Source organism: Bubalus kerabau, chromosome 5 (assembly GCF_029407905.1).
Source record: "Bubalus kerabau isolate K-KA32 ecotype Philippines breed swamp buffalo chromosome 5, PCC_UOA_SB_1v2, whole genome shotgun sequence".
Taxonomy (NCBI): Eukaryota; Metazoa; Chordata; class Mammalia; order Artiodactyla; family Bovidae; genus Bubalus; species Bubalus kerabau.
The window spans coordinates 6,083,078-6,096,868 of record NC_073628.1 but is presented as its reverse complement, the minus strand read 5'-3'; the positions used below and the strand labels follow the sequence as shown (position 1 = coordinate 6,096,868).

General features: G+C 49.3%; 1 long non-coding RNA gene across 1 annotated transcript; it reads left to right on the top strand.

The window, feature by feature from the left end:
* LOC129653578 (uncharacterized) lies at positions 1 to 6,367 on the top strand. The gene is made up of 2 exons (XR_008715165.1): positions 1 to 1,796; positions 6,026 to 6,367. It is a non-coding gene; the product is annotated as an uncharacterized LOC129653578 (long non-coding RNA).
* The last annotated feature ends 7,424 nt before the right edge of the window (positions 6,368 to 13,791 follow it).

Sequence of the window (13,791 nt, the reverse complement as noted above, 5' to 3'; positions counted from 1 at the left end):
AAAGGAATAGACTGGATAGGGCACGGTGCTGTCCCAGGGTGAGGAAGCCAAGAGAAGGTGGGCCATCACTAAAGAGGAAAGCCAGAGCCAACTCCAAGGGACAGTGTCACTAAGCAGGTCCATGGAACAGGCATGAGGCTGTGCTCATGCAAAGGGACCAGGACGCAAGAAGCTCAGTGTTAGACGTGTCAGAAGGTTGTGTTAGAGAACTGGGTCTCCCAACAAGTCATATGCAGAAGCTCTAATCCCCCAGTGCGACTGTATTCGGAGGTAATGAAGGTTAAATGAGGTCACTAGGGTGGACCCTAATCCAAGAGGCTGGAAACCTTTAATATAGTAGCTAATATTTAATATCTACTTATTTATTCGGCTGTGCTAGGTCTTATTGGCAGCATACAGGATCTTTACTTGCAGCATGGGAACTCAGTTGCAGCATGTGGAATCTAGTTCCCTGATTGGGGGGGGGGGGGGACGGTCAACCATGAACCCCTGAATTGGGAGTGTGGAGTCTTAGCCACTTGACTGCCAGGAAATTCTCTGGCACCTTTATAAGACACTAGCACATACTGTCTCTCCATAGGCACAAGGCCACTAAAGACATAGCTAGAAGGCAGCTCTAAACATGCTAGAAAGAGGAGTTTCACCAGAAACCAAGCCTGCCAACACTTCGGTTTGAACCTAACATCTCCAGACATATGACAAAGTCAATTTTTGTTGTTTAAGTCACCCAGTCTGTGGCATTTTATTATTGCAGCCCAAGAAGACTTAGATGGATTGGGAGCAAGAGCTCAAGGTGGGGCAAGGAGAGACACAGTCCCAGCAACTTAATTTGCAGGGCCTTATGCAACACGAAAACCCTGGACTCAATTCAAAAATTATCGTGCCAAAAAAATAAAAAGTTATTGAGCATTTCAAGAGGGCAAAAGCTGGACATTATACTAGGCACAGGTTATACACCCATGAAGTTGGGCCTGAAGAGAGGATCAGCACGGAGGCCTTAAAGGAACACAGGGGTGGAGGATCAGCCTACACTGCAATGCGGGCGCCTTCCTGTGGGTTTTTACACAGAGAGAGCTACACACGCACCAACTCAGCAAGCAGAAGAACGTGATCAGAGCTTAAATGGAATTACAGAGGAAGTGCAGGAAGCACAGTCAGAGAGAGATTAATTCCTCAGGAAGAGTGAGGGTGATGAGTGAGCAGGCAGCAGAGACACCTCCGTGAGATATCCTCAACACCCTTGGCTCCTCCCCTCAGTCTCTGAGGGCAGGCCTCCAGCCGCCATATTTGTACCACGTGACGGCACCCCTGGCCAAAGGCATTGGAGTAGGGCTGATCACCTGATCCACAACAGCCAATCAGAGCTCTTCCCTGAGACTGTGGCCCAGATAGAAATTCTAAAGATTCTGTTAACCAGGTAGGTGTGGGTGGGTCTTCTCACCCATAAATAGGCTGAGAAAAGAAAGAAGAGGAAGACAGATGCTGAGCCACAGAGGGGAGCCATTAGGACTTGTGAGAAGTGTTTCAGTCTCTGATTCTTGTTCTTTATGGACTTCTGGTACCACTGATGCCCTGAGATGCCTTGAAACGCTGGATCTTTCTCTTAAATTCCCCTCTTTTGCTTTCCAGTAGTGTTCTTGAGTTTCTGTTACTTGCTGGGAAGGGCTTCACAGAGGAGGGGGAAGTATTCAGCTCAGCCCTGAAGGTTGAGCAAGAAGCAGGGAGTGGATGACATGATAGAAGAGTGGAGTTCCTGGTGGGGTGTTCTGCTGAGCAGTTCCTTCACACTCCTTCAGGTTTGCTATTTTTACATGAGGGCTCTCAGTTCCGGAGTGGGAGGCAATAATAGGAGGGAGTCAGAGAAGGAAGAATATATTTCTTTATTAAAGGATTTGGATCAGAAGGTTTCTCTGCATGTCTGAAGGGGACTGCTTCGCCCGATCCTGAGGACAGCCTCCTGTTTGATTTTCTCCTGCTTTCAGTCCCTTTACTCCGTGTGTTCATTCATCAACTCGTGACTTATTGTAATATTATTGTAACTTGTTACTCTTTGAAATCCCACCTCTGCCTCTTGCTAGTGTTTGTTCTTGGTCACATTTCTTCTTTCTTCCTTCCTTCCTTTATTTCTTTTGGTAGAAAAATTATTGTATTAGCACCCCCCACCAGATAAAAGTAGAATCTAATTATAGGAGCATCAAACACATGAACGCCTTCATCAGGTCTCATTTATATTTGTCAGGAACCATTCTGTTTCTTTAAAAATAGCTTTTCCCAGCTTTACTGAAGTGTAATTGACATAAAACATTGTGTAAATTTAAGGCGTTGATTTAATACGCTCATGTATTGCCAGTGATCCACAAAGTTAGCTGACAACTCCATCACATCAGGTAATTACCATTTCTTTTTTTGTGATGAGAATGTTGAAGATTTATTCTCACAGCAGCTTTCAAGTATAGAATACAGTAGTATTAGCTATAATCACCATGTTGTGCATTAGACTCCCCAGAACTTACTCATCTGTAACCAAAAGTGTGTACCCTTTGACCAACATCTCCCGCTCATCCCCACCTTCCCCCAGGCCCTGGTAATGAGCACTGTATTCTCTGCTTCTATGAGTCTAACTATTTTAATTCCACACGTGGTGGTACCATAAAGTATTTGTCTTTCTCTGTCTGACTCATTTCACTTAGCATAATGCCCTTGGGTTTCATACGTGTTGTCACAAATGGCAGGATTTCCTTCCTTTTCATGGTTTAATAACATTCCATTGTGTATAGCTATCACATTTTTAGTCATTTATCCCTTAGCAAACACTTAGCTTATTTCCATATCTTGCTGGCCACATTTCTTAACCTCTCTATGCCTATGTTTCTGAATACACTGAGTTGGGACTGCTAAAGTAGTCCTCATTGTAGGGGAGTTCTGTGCTCAGTCACTCAGTTGTGTCCAACTCTTTGCGACCCCATGGACTGTAGCCCACCAGGATTTTCTTTCCATGGAATTTTCCAGGCAGGAATACTGGAGTGGTGGCTCCCACTCCTTATGCCTACTCCCAAGGGATCTTCTAGGCCCAAGGATAGAACCCATGTCTCCTGCACCTCCTGTATTGGCAGGTGGATTCTTTACCACTAACACCACCCGGGAAGCTCCCTGTAGGCATGCTGGAAGCTTAAATGAGTAGACACGTGTAATGCTCCAAAACCTGTGCCTGGCGCTGGAGACCTTCTTTAATTTGGGTTCTTGGGACTTCCTGGTGGCCCACTGGTTAAGGCTTCACCTTCTAATGCAAGGAGTGTGAGTTAGATCCCTGTTGGGGGAGCTAAGATTCCACATGCCTTGCAGCCAAAATAAAAAACAACAACAAAACATAAATAGAAAGCAATATTGTTTAACAAAATCAATAACGACTTTAAAAATGGTCCACATCAAAACATGTTTTAGAAAATATATGAATTCTTGATTTTTAAATATTGACAAGAGTTAGGGTTAGGGTTATAGGCTGGGCCTGAAGGATTGAGAGATGACTAAGAAATGGCTTCTACTCTTACAGTGGCCAGCATCCAGCAGGGACAGGCATGGAAAGAGATAACTTCCAGGAAAGACACTCTATGTGATGTGGTAGAGGGAGGGTCCAGGCACTGTGGGCAAGGAGACTGACTGACCTGCTGGCACAATCATAGAAGGCTTCACAGGACAGGGTTTTGAAGGATGAAGAGGAGTTCACATGGAGCAAAGCAAACAGAGGGCATTTCAGGGAAAAGGAATTGGATTGAGCAAAAGCTTGGAATCAAGAAAGGCCTTGGTGCGTTTGGGAAATAGTAGGGCATCATGGATGAAGCTTAAAGTGTGTGGCCTGAGGGGATGATGAGGACTAGACAAGAGGCTGAAGTGATGGGTGAGAAAATACAATGAAAATATCTGACCTGATTTCTGCCTTACTGAGATATTTAGAGAAAATACTCCACCACCTCCCAGGCTAAAAAAAGAAAGAGCAAAGTCTTAAGAACTACCCTGAAGAAGAATCTTCAGTCATTCATTCCTCCCCCATGGAAGCATCCATGCCAGCTCTATCCCAGGCTGCCTTGAGGGGGCGGGCATGGCATAGTTTTGGAGCTCTGACGTGCTAGTCTCTGAGGGGCGGGCGGGACAGGTTATAGCAAAGTGGGGAGTGGGAGCCAGTGTCAAGACAGGAGGTTTTGTGATGGAGCTGGAGGTGGACAGTGAGTGTCCAGCCCCACCTGACGCCTTCCTGGGCTCCGTGCCCAACCCTGAGCTCATCCCCTTTCGTCTCACCAGGGCGGTTCCAGTTCTCTGTTAGCTTCTGCCCAGTATCTTACCCCTGGTGACACCTGCCACCACCTCCAAAGGCTTTCCGCAGCTGCCCCACACCCTGCTCACTCCCATAAGGCTGCGATGCCCCTCACCGGGTGTTCCATGGGGAGGGCAGCCTTGGCTGCATCTCAGGGTCCTGGGGGTGGGGGGTAGCAGTGATCAAGAGATGCATTCCTGTGGTTCTTCTGCCCTATTTTTTCTTTTCTTTTCTTTTTTGGCTCTGCTGCACAGCTTGTGGGATCTGAGTTCTGGGACTTGGGATCGAACCCATGCCCCCTGCACTGAAAGTGCAGAGCCCTAACCAGTGGACCGCCAGAGAATTCCCTTTTTTGCCCTGCATCAGCAGGGACTTCGTGGCAATGGTGCCCATGTTTTTTTGGTCTCAATCCCTAGAAGAGGCTGTGAAAGTGAAAGTGAAAGTTGCTCAGTCTGTCTGACTCTTTGTGACCCATGGACTATACAGTCCATGGAATTCTCCAGGCCAGAATACTGGAGTGGGTAGCCTTTCCCTTCTCCAGGGGATCTTCCCAACCCAGGGATCGAACCCAGGTCTCCTGCTTGCAGGCGGATTCTTTACCAGCTGAGCTATGAGGGAAGAAGCTATGAGGGAAGCCTCAGAAGAGGCTGAGCCAAGACAATTCCAGGCCTGGGGAAGTGGGAAGGAGTTTGAGGACCAGGCCCATTTAAGACTTTCCTAGGCCCCAGGGCCTGTTTCTCCTGAAGGCCACATACCAACACATCATACAAAATGGGTCCACCCTTGACAGTAAATAGAATTCTTTATCATGTTATATTGACCTGCAGTTTGCTAGTTGACAAAATACTTCTGTGAGATCAAATATTAGCTTAGATTTTCTTTCCTTATTTTGAAGGGAGTAATTTTCCCAGGTGTCAGATGTTGTAGGGCCTTTACCAAACTAGGTTGGAAGCAATAGGCTTTTTTTTTTCTCTGTGCAGCATGCCAGATCTTAGTCCCCTGACCAGGGATTGAACCCATGCCTCCTGCAGTGGAAGCACAGAGTCTTAACCACTGCACCTCCAGGGAAGTACCAACCCAGGCTGTTTTTGAAGAGCCTCTCAAAGAAACTCCCAACCCCTCAGCCTTCTGGAGCCTCCCGCTCTGAGCTTCCCAGTGTCCCCTGGCACAATCCCACCCTTAGTGACAAACCTGGGAAGTCAACATTCTCACTAAAATTGAGGGACTTGTCTCCCAGTTAACGCAGCACACAGTGGGTGCTTCGTACATGCACTTTGCCTGGCTTCCCTGCACCCTTTCCTCCTGGAAGAAGGTCTAGAGATGGGGAGAACCTGACCCGGGGCCGGGAGGGCTGCCTGACCTGCCCCATGCTTCCCCGGAGCTGGGTCCCCCTTCAGAATGGTCACAGCACACACTCGAGGCAGAAACCAAGATGTTCCACTTGGGTAACAGGACTTCGGGGAATCACATTTGGTTTTGTTTTCATGTTTACTAGTGTTTTACAATTTTTCTCTCATGAACGTGTCTGACTGCTCCAATGGTGAGAGGGGAAAAATGAAAACCATGTGTAGTCGGTGCTTCCGTTCATTTCAGATGCACAGTCTCACTGCTTCTCGTGCCGAGCCTGAGAGAGAGACAGGACGGGGAACACCCATTGGGTGGGTGGGAACACTGAGGTTCTTAGGTAGATCCCTAGTGACAAGACATTTATTACAGGACTTCCCTGGCAGTACAGTGGATAAGAATCTGCCTGCCAATGCAGAGGACACGGGTTCAATCCCTGGTCCAGGAAGATCCCACATGCCTCTGAGTAACTAAAGTCCATGGGCTGCAACCACTGTTTGAGTTCTAGAACCCAAGCGTTATGACTACCAGAGTCCATACGCCTAGAGCCTGTGCTTCACTACAAGAGAAGCCACCAGGATGAAAAGCCGGCACACCGCGGTGAAGAGTAGCCGCTCCTCGTCCCAACTAGAGAAAGCCCGTGTGAAGCAATGAAGATCCAGCACAAAGATACATAAATAAATAATTGCTTATAAACACTTTCATGGATTTACAGAGAGTGACAATAGCAAAAGCAAACAAACAAAAAATATTGAAGAAGAAGAAGAAAGAAACCTATTGCAAAAGACAGAGGGAGCCCGCACTGCCTCAGCAGCAGGGCTGACAGTAGGGACAGAGGCTCGGCGTCTGGGGTCGTGCTGAAGGGTGGGCGCAGCACCCGGAAGGGCACAGAGTTTCAGGAACAGAACGGGCTGGGGGGAAGCCTGGGCCCCGGGAAGGAGGCCCCAGGGCTGGACAGGTCAGCAGGCTAGGAGCTTGGACCTGAGGCCCAGGGACCCATGCGGGTGGCAAAGCCCCTAGATCTCCTTCCCACACCCCTCTGCTTCCACCGTCTCACCCCAGCAGAAGAAACACTTCCGACTTGCATTTAAGCCCTCAAGATAAAGTCCGAACTCTGGGACCCACAAGACCCTGCTTGGCCCTTCCCCTTCTCCGCAAACCCATGTGGCTCCTTTCCCTCCCCAAGTGAATTTCATTCCCTCAACAAGTATTTATGGGCACCTCCCAAGTGCTGGACATGCAAGGTTGGTCAGATCAGACGCCCTCCCTGCTCTTCCAGAGTTTACTGCCTACCAAGCTGCAGCTCCTTGGTATCTTCGGTTTCTCCCGCTTGGGATGCCTTCTCTAGCCCCCTTTGCCTAGCCTATACCTGGTCATCTTTCAGGTTTTGACTTAAAAGGTCACCTCCTCCAGGAAGCCCTACTCAGACTGGATGAGCCACTCTTCTTTTGAGCACCTACAGTGCTTTGTACTCCCTTCATCACATCATCTTGTAAGTTGGTCATAAGTTGGCCTCCTCTACCAGACTGTGATTTCCTCAAGGAAATCAACCCTGAATAGTCATTGGAAGGACTGATGCTGAAGCTCCGATTTTTTGGCCACCTGATGCGAAGAGCCGACTCATTGGAAAAGACCCTGATGCTGGGAAAGATTGAGGGCAGGAGAAGGGGTGGTAGAGAATGAGAGAGTTGGATGGCATCATTGATTCAGTGGATATGAGTTTGAGCAAACTCCGGGAGATGGTGAAGGACAGGGAAGCCTGGCGTGTTGCAGTCCCTGGGGTCACAAAGAGTCAGACAGGACTGAGCCACTGGACAACAGTAACTGTATTCAATGTGATCTCATCTTGAGGTTCTTAATTACCTCAGAAAATATATTTCCTTATTTTTCCAAATAATGTTGCCGTCACAGGTACCAGGATAAGGACTTGGATATATTTTGGGTATTCTTTGGAGGGAGCACAATTCATCCCACCACATCATCCTGTCAGGGGTCAGTGACGGTGTCAAGCTCACCTACACATCTCCACAGAAAATACTCATTGAAACAGAAAAGGTGTTGGTTACAGGACTCAGTGACTGGGGATCCAAACAATATGCCCAGAACAGATGCTCGGGGGGCTTGGCGGATGGAGTGGATGAAAGAGGGGACCACAGATACTGCAGGCCAGCATCCCTGCCTCCCACAGCACCAGCCTCTCCAGAGAGGACTGAGGAAAGGCCTGGCTGCCCTCTGTCTAGGCACTGAGGCTGGGCTGTGAGCATAGCCTGGTCCCCAGCAACTGGGACCTGGTGAGAACAAGGGGCCTTGTGGGCAGCACCCAGGCTGGAGAATAAAAGGCTGAGTGATTACAGCAAGGGGTGGAGGAGGGGAGAGGATGGGGGGCGGCAGCAAAAAGGCTTTTGACCTGGGAGTCCAAGGACGCGGATGGGGGTAGTGTCCTCTCCTGGCCCCCACAGGCAGCTGGGACCCTCGTGGCCTCCCGGCATTCCCTGGAGGCTGGGACTGCCAAAGGCAGTGATGGGAGCAATGGAGGGACCATCTCAGCCCTTGAATGTGGACCCGGAGAGCTGATGGGCCTGACAGTAAGGTGGGGACAGTCCCAGCACCCCTGGGCCTCTGAGCCTCAGGGGCAGGTGGACATGTTGAGACCCAGAAGCAGAGAAGGCGCTGGCAGACAGGTCACCCTGAGCATGTGCTGGGTGGGGGCTCTTCCATCCAGAGCTGCAGCTCCTTCTGAGGTTTCCTCTGCCCTAATGCCAGTGGCAGCTTCCTCCCCAAGCAAGGAGCTCTTAGTTGCAGGGGAAGGAGGCAGCCCAGCTGGACCATAGAGAAGGTTGAGCCCTGAAGAATTGATGCTTTCAAATTGTGGTGCTAGAGAAAACTCTTATGAGTCCCTTGGACAGCAAGGAGATCAAACCAGTCAATTCTAAAGGGAATCAACCCTGAATATTCACTGGAAGGACTGAAGCTGAAGCTGAAGCTCCAATATTTCTGCCATCGGATGTGAAGAACTGACTCATTGGAAAAGCCCCTGATGCTGGGAAAGATTGAAGGCAGGAGGAAAAGGGGACAACAGAGGATGAGGTGGTTAGATAGCATCACTGATCAATGGACATGAATCTGAGCAAACTCTGGGAGATGGTGAAGGACAGGAGAGCCCAACATGCTACAGTCCATGGGGTCACAAAGAGTTGAACATGACTTAGTGGCTGAACAACAAGGCACCCCACAAGATTGCCCTCATCGACACTTGCCCAGCCTCTTGCCTCTTGCTCTCCACATCTCAGTTGGCAACTCTCCAAGGAACTGTGTCAGTAGCAATTGCTCAAGGGGCCACTTCCTTACCTGGCATAGATCAGGGAGGCAGGTAGGATGAGGCAAGGTGGGTGCCCTCAGGTGATGGGGTGATGGGAGTCCCCACTGGGAGCAAAGAGAAGTTAAAGGGCTCCTTGGAGAGAGAAAGAGCTTGGGATTTGGGGCCAGGACTCGTGGGCTCAACATGGCCCATGATTTCAGCTCTCCTGGACTTGAATTTCCTCATCAGCAAAACAATAGCAGCAGCAGCCTGGCAGGATCAACGGGGATAATGAATATAAAGAGGTTTTGGAAGATGCCTGACAGATCTCAGCTGTGTGGCTTTGCTGCTAGAATCCCTTTGTGTCTAATGTTCTGATCTTTAAAAAGTCCCTTCCTGTACATCACCAGGGGGGAAAAAAAACTGTGAACACAGAAGTGTCCAGTGGTCCCGGCCTCCTTTGCTGGCAAGAAGGGCTCTGGACCTGTAGAGGGTGGGAGGAGAAGGGAGCTGGGTGGGGACAGACCAAAGGGAGGCCAGAGAGCTCATGGCTGGAGAACAACAGGGTGAAGGCAGAAGAGGGAAGGCCCGAACAGAGAGCTCGAGAAAGAGTGGGTAGCAGCAGCAGCTCCCATTTGCTGAGGACTTGCTGTGTACTGGCCACCAGCTCCTTTAATGCTCCTCCAAGCTTGTGAGTTGTCATGTCTGGATGTGAGAGTTGGACCATAAAGAAGGCTGAGCGCCGAAGAATTGATGCTTTCAAATAGTGGTGCTGGAGAAGACTCTTGAGAATCCCTTGGAGAGCAAGGAGAACAAACCAGTCCATCCTAAAGGAAATCAACCCTGAATATTCATTGGAAGGACTGGTGCTAACGCTGGAGCTCCAATACTTTGGCCACCTGATACAAAGAGCTGAAAAAGACCCTGATGCTGGGAAAGATTGAAGATAGGAGGAGAAGGGGGCAACAGAGGATGAGATGGTTGGATGGCATCATTGACTAAATGGACATGAGTTTGAGTAAGCTCCAGGAGATGGTGAAGGACAGGGAAGCCTGGTGTGCTGCAGCCCATGGGGTCACAAAGTGTCAGACATGACTGAACGACTGAACAACAACAAAGCTTGTGAGCTGAGAGCAGCTTCATCCCTATTTTACTGACCAGGACATTTTGCTCAGAGATGTGAAACCACTTGTCAGGGATGGAAATTCAGGTTCAATTCTGCCTGACCTCAGAGCTCACGCCTACGAGACTTAGGCTGAGCCTCCAAACACAGAAGAGTTGGGCCTGCAGGTGGAACAAGCCTCAAGACGCAGAGCAGACAAGCTCCTGGCCAGGGCCTGGAGAATGTGGAGTTGTTACCGGATCACTGGCCTCGGGGCCCAGGTTTCCAACTTGCCTCCGAAGCTCCCCCACTGAGCAGCCTGGGCCAGTCCTTCCTTTCTCTGGGTCTTAGCTCTTTGATCTGTAGACGGGCTGACTCCACACACAACATCCCAGAGGTGCAGCATCCTTTGGGCCAAACCGACCTCAGAGTGATTCCTCAACTAAGGCGCCCTTGGATCTTCAGGAACTGGTCACAGTTGTCCCAGGGGCTGATGAAGAATGTGGAGGGTCCCTGCTGGAAGACAGGGTGAGCAAGCCCACAGCCATTACAGTTCCTTCAGGAGCCGGTGGTGGAGAAGATGGTGGGGAACCAGTGATGCAGCTGGCTCCAGTTACTAGGGTGCAGGGACTTCATGACAGGCTCAAGGGAGTGACCTCTTTAGGGTGATGTGCAAAGGGAGGATGAAGCAGGATGTGGCTTTCACCAACTGGCCCCGTAGCCATACCTTAGACTCTGAGTCACACAGGACCTTCTCATTCCTGGGGAGGTTCTAAGGTCCAGAGAGTTTCCGGCCAGAGGCAGGTGATTTCTGTGAGCTATGTCCCTCTCCCCAGGGCCACCCCAGCCTGGGCACCTGGTAGGTCATCACTCACTGGGGGGCTTACATCTTGCAAGGGACCCCAGATAGGGTGTATGCCCTCAAGGCAGAGCCTGCTCCATGAATGACTATGTGTCTCGTAGGGTTTATAGTGGGGGCTGAAGGTGGGCTGCCCTTGAGCAGGAGATGTGTCCAGACCCAGGTGAGACGTGGGCCCTGGCTGCAGCTTGCAGTTAATTCCAGCTGTCTGGGAACCTCCGCCTGCTGTCAGTTCCCCGGTTATCTTGCTACTGGGACTCCGGATTCTGTGACACGACCCCTCCCCTCAACACCCACGCCAGGATCCACCCGTCCCTCCGCCACCGCCTCTCCCTAGCACTCCATTCACTCATTCATGCACAGAACATCTTTTTTTGGCTGCGCTGGGTGTTCATTGTGGCATGCAGGCTTCTCCTGTTTCAGCATATGTGGGCTCCAACAAACACAGGCTTGTTGCTCCAAGGCATGTGGAATCTTCCCCGACCAGGGATCAAACCCATGTCCCCTGCATTGGAAGGCGGATCATTAACCACTGGAGCACTCCACACATTTATTAAGTACCTACTGTGTGCCATGTACTGTATCAGATATACTACAGGGGAATAAAACAGATCTGTCAAAGTGTAGAGTTAAAAGAAAGGACTCTGGAGCCAGGGGGTTCAAGCCCTGGCTCTGCTACTTTCCAGCTGTGTGACCATGAACAAGTATTACAAGCCCCAATGGCCTCAACTGTAAAATAGGGCTAAGAATAGTATCTCCCCATGGAGTTGGGGTGAAGATTTGATGCCTTAATACAATGCTCGAAAAGCACTTGGCTCATGGTAAGTGTGCCGAGTGTTTGTGGTTATTAGTCTCATGGTAGATGCATAAAATGAACTGTAAACAAATGAAATAATTGCCAATTATGGCTGGTGTTCTGCAGGGAATAAACGGTGTGCTGTGGGTGGAGGGGTAGGTGGGGTGGTCAGGAGGGTCTCTCTGAAGAGGTGATTTCTTTGGGGTGCCAACGGAGGAGGAAACAGTCTTGGCAAGAGCAAGGAAAGTGCTTTCCAGGCTGAGAGGCCAGCAAGTGAGAATCCCTGAGGTGGCAACGGCTTGGCGGGTGTTGGGAGCAGCAGAAGGCGGAGAGGCAGGAGATCGGAGGGTGAGGAGAGCGCGGCAGGTCCTTGTAAACCACAGAAAGGAGTTTGGCTTTTATTCCAGTGCGGTGGGCAGCCACACAAGGTTTTGGGGTGTTTCTGTAAGTCGTACTGGAGTGTATCACACATGTCGAAAAGTACATGGATCAGGGACTTCCCTGGTGGTCCAGTGTCGAAGACTCCATGTTCCCAATTCAGGGGGTTTGGGTGTAATCCCTGGTCAGGGAACTAGGTCCCACACCCTGCAACTAAAGACACCTCATGCCCCAGAGAAGATCCTGCGGGCCGCAACCAAGACCTGGCAAAGCCAGATAAATAAATATTTTTAAAAAGAAAGAAATGCATACTAATCAGAAGTGTGCAGTGCCACAAATTTTCACACACACAAACACACACAACAGAGCAGGAGTGGGGGATGGGGGTGTGGAACCAGCTCTGAGATCAAAATCAGAACATGAGCAGCACCCTGGAATCCCCCATCCAGGCACCACCACCCCCAGGGTAACCTCCATGCTGACTTTTAACAGCAGAGGTAGTTCTGCCTGCTTTTTGAGCTCTCTGTGAATGGAACCATACACCATGTGATCTCCCGTGACTGGTTTCTTTCGCTCAACATTACAAGTAACACTCATCCACCCATTGCAGATGGTGGTGGCTCTCTTTGCTGTGCATCACCGTGGCTGCCCCACCGCAAACTTAGATGCTCACCTGTGGGCAGGCACCTATAACCTCTGTCTTTGGTGCCTGTACTTCTGTTTTTTCCTGGTCACTGAAAGGTTTTTTTAACATGAAATTGACAAGACCTCCTTTCAACTTCACTCCAGACTCCAGTTCCCATGTCAGCCCGCCACACTGACACCACAAGCAGACCAGCTTCAATCTCACCTTTTGTTATTTTTTAAATTTTTGGCTGTGCTGGGTCTTCATTACCGCATGCATACTTTTGGTGAGTGGAGGCTACTCTCTAGGTGTGGTGTGCGGGCTTCTCGTTGCGGTGGCTTCTCTTGTTTCGGAGCACGGGCTCTAGAGCACTCGGACTTCAGTGGCTGTGAAGCATGGGCTCAGTTGCCTGGAAGCATGTGGGATCTTCCTGCACCAGGGATTGAGCCGGTGTCCCAGGCATGGCAAGGCGAATTCTTAACCACTCTACCACCAGGGAAGCCCCTTCATCTTTTTCAAAAATTTTATTTTTATTGAAGTATAGTTGATTTACAATGTTGCACTAATTTCTGCTATACAGCAAAGTGACTCAGATACACACATGTATACATTCTTTTTTAACATTCTTGGCTGCTATGGTTTATCCCAGGAGATTAGATATAGTTCCCTGTGCTATACAGTAGGATCTTGTTGTTTATCCATTCTAAATGTAATAATTTGCATCTCCTAAGCCCAAACTCTCAGTCCATCCTTCTCCCTCCCCACTCTCTCTTTGCAACCCACAAGTCTGTTCTCTATGTCTGTGAGTCTGTTCCTGTTTCTTAGATAGGTTCATTTGTGCCATATTTCAGATTCCACAGATAAGTCATATCATAGGGTATTTGTCTTTCTCTTTATGACTTACTTCATTCAATATGATAATCTCTACTTGCATCCATATTGCTGCAATACCATTATTTCATTCTTTTTTAAGGCTGAATAGTATTCCATTGTATATACATACCATAGCTTTTTTATCCATTTGTCTGTCAATGGACTTTTAGGTGTTTCCTTGTCTTGGCTATTGTGAATAATGTTGCT